The sequence below is a fragment of the Papio anubis genome, chromosome 3 (genome assembly GCF_008728515.1).
Source record: "Papio anubis isolate 15944 chromosome 3, Panubis1.0, whole genome shotgun sequence".
Lineage (NCBI taxonomy): Eukaryota > Metazoa > Chordata > Mammalia > Primates > Cercopithecidae > Papio > Papio anubis.
In genome coordinates this window covers 43842490-43845727 of record NC_044978.1, presented here as the reverse complement: position 1 = coordinate 43845727, position 3238 = coordinate 43842490, and the positions used below count along the sequence as shown (strand labels likewise).

Here is a 3238-nt window from a genome sequence, read left to right as displayed (position 1 = left end):
CATAGTTATCTTATGCATGTCTTTCTCCAGATGTAGAATCAGACATTTCTCCAAAATGTTTTAGTTTCTTTAAATGGGGAATGTTATTTAGAGGTCACAATCTGGGTGTGAAAGACGTTCACTGCTATTGCATTGGTAATTGTTTGTAAAACTTTTTCTTCAAAAGAGCCAGGGAATATGTATTTTTAGACAAAGTACATCATGAGTTCATACTGATATTCTCAGTTCAAAATTAAGGTTAAAGTAGTTTTAATTAAACTGTTTAAATTTATATTTCTATTGCTTTTCTTTTATGTGGAAAAGCTTGGTTGATGACAATGTTAAAGTAATTACTTTTTATTACCCCATCATATGTTGCTAATGATATGGATACATTCTGAGAAATGCATTGTTAGGTGATTTCATTGTTGTGTGAACATCATAGACTGTACTTACACAAACCCAGATGGTATAGCCTACTACACACCTAGGCTATATGCTGTAGCCTATTGTTCCTAGGCTATAAATCTATATAGCATGTTACTGTACTGAATACTGGAAAAGGTCCAGTAAAAATACAATAGGAAAAATATTTCCCTCACTGGCATCCTGGACATGGGTTGTCTCCAGGAGCACTCAGGCCAGTGGACAGTGAGGGTGCAAGTTACAATTTGGATACAAAACCATTTTTCTAGCTCACCTTAGAGAAGACTGTTGACACACTAATTGGAATGGTTCCAATAGTCTACCTAGCAAGACACTTCAGATTCAAAGAATTTCCTTTGTAAAAGCAAGGGAGGCATCACAGTTTTCCATTTACATCAACAACTTCAAGTTCTAACCATGGAAAATTCAGAGAAGACTGAAGTGGTTCTCCTAGCTGTAGCTCCATCAGTCCTATCACCAACAGGCACCTCAGGTTGTTTGAGCTGGCCAAGGACTATATGAATGGAACACGAAGATATAGAATTGTCAAAGGCATGATCTTTCCTGTTGGTGATGCTTATAAGAAGAAAGGACTCATTCCTGCCCATCACCGGGTCATCATAGCTGAACTTGCCACCAAGAATTCCAAATGAGTGGAAGTTGATACATGGGAAAGTCTTCAGAAAAAGTGAAAAGAGACTGTTATGGTGCTAAAACACCATTAGGAGAAACTGGAGGCTAGTAACTGTGATCACCAGCAGAACTCACCTACGCCAGAAAGGCTGGATGGAAGAGGAGATGAACTGAACAAAGACAAGATTCTAGTCAAAAAAAAAAAAAAAAAAAAAAATCCCTAGAGCCAAAATCAAAAGGTGCACCAAAGGTCAAGTTGCTGTGTGGGGCAGATTTACTGGAGTGCTTTGGTGTTCCTAATTCGTGGAAAAGTGAAGACATCACCCAAATTGTGGTCGACTATGGGCTCATACGTATTACTCGGGCTGGAAATGATGCTCAGAAATTCATCCATGACTCTAATGTGCTATGGAAACACCAGAGCAACATTAATGTGGTGAATGAATGGATCACTAATGATAGCTCATCCACAAAAATCCGGAGAGCCCTTAGAAGGGGCAGAGCGTTCGCTACTTGCTACCAGATCTTGTTCAAGAATGCATTGAAAAGCATAATTTGTACAGCTCTGAGAGTGAAGACAGGAATGCTATGGTCATCCTGGCCCCTTTGTAGAGAAATACTGCAGAAGCTAAGGCATAGAAATCCTCCAGCATGATGCTTTGCACTTCCCTTTTGAGTATTTGCAACAATCTGGGTGTTAGTGACAGGAAAAAGAAATTGTGATCCTGTTGCTTAAACTAAAGCTTGTAAGTTTAGTAAAAATCAGTGGTAAGGTAAAATCAGCATCTTTTCTTTTTTTAATTTTTACCAGAAGGTGCTAAGATGAATGTTTTCTGTATTTTTTTTTTTTTTCAGACAGAGTTTCACTCCGTCACCCAGGCTGGAGTACAGCGGCATGATCTTGGCTCACTGCAACCTCCGCCTCCCAGGTTCAAGCAATTCTCGTGCCTCAGCCCCCTGAGTAGCTGGGGCTACAGGCATGCGCCACCATGCCTGGCTAATTTTTTGTATTTTTAGTAGAGATGGGTTTTCACCATGTTGGCCAGGCTGGTCTTGAACTCCTGACCTCAGGTGATCCGCCCACCTCAGCCTCCCAAAGTGCTGGGATTATACGCATGAGCCACCACACCCAGGCTGTTTGGTCTTTTAAAAAATATATATGTATATATAAATCTCTTTATTTTTCAAACAAGAGATTGGCAGCACACTAAAACCAGAAGAATTTTCTGTGAAACTAACTACAAATAAGCAGTCAAAAAGTACATCCTAGCTCTACCACATAAAAGAAGCAAAGTGAAAAGTAAAAGTTCATTTAAAATTCTAACTAAGAGATTTTGGGTTTCAAGATGGCCGAATAGGAACAGCTCCAGTCTACAGCTCCCAGCATGAGCAATGCAGAAGATGGATGATTTCTGCATTTCCAACTGAGGTACCGGGTTCATCTCACTGGGGCTTGTTGGACAGTGGGTGCAGCCCACAGAGTGTGAGCCGAAGGAGGGTGGGGCATCGCCTCACCTGGGAGCACAAGGGGTCAGGGAATTCCCTTTTCTAGCCAAGAGAAGCTATGACAGATGGTACCTGGAAAATTGGAACACTCCCACCCTAATACTGCGCTTTTCCAATGGTCTTAGCAAACGGCGCACCAGGAGATTATGTCCTGCGCCTGGCTCAGAGGGTCCCACACCCACGGAGCCTTGCTCACTGCTAGCACAGCAGTCTGAGATCAAACTGCAAGGTGGCAGTGAGGTCGGGGGAGGAGTGTCCACCATTGCTGAGGTTTGAGTAGGTAAACAAAGCAGCCAGGAAGCTCAAACTGGATGGAGACCACCACAGCCCAAGGAGGCCTGCCTGCCTCTGCAGACTCCACCTCTAGGGGCAGGGCGTAGCTGAACAAAAGGCAGCAGAAACTTCTGCAGACTTAAATGTCCCCGTCTGACAGCTTTGAAGAGAGTAGTGGTTCTCCCAGTATGGAGTTTGAGATCTGAGAACAGACAGTCTGCCTCCTCAAGTGGGTCCCTTACCCACGAGTAGCCTAACTGGGAGACACCTCCCAGTAGGGGCCAACTGACACCTCATACATACAGCCAGATGCCCCTCTGAGACGAAGCTTCCAGAGGAAAGATCAGGCAGCAACATTTGCTGTTCTGCAATATTTGCTGTTCTGCAGCCCCCGCTGGTGATACCCAGGCAAAATGGGTGT

The 3238-nt window shown here is 43.2% G+C and overlaps 1 pseudogene; it reads left to right on the top strand.

The window, feature by feature from the left end:
* The first annotated feature begins 476 nt into the window (after window positions 1-476).
* LOC101018917 lies at window positions 477-1899 on the top strand (annotated as a pseudogene).
* Window positions 1900-3238: the final 1339 nt, after the last annotated feature.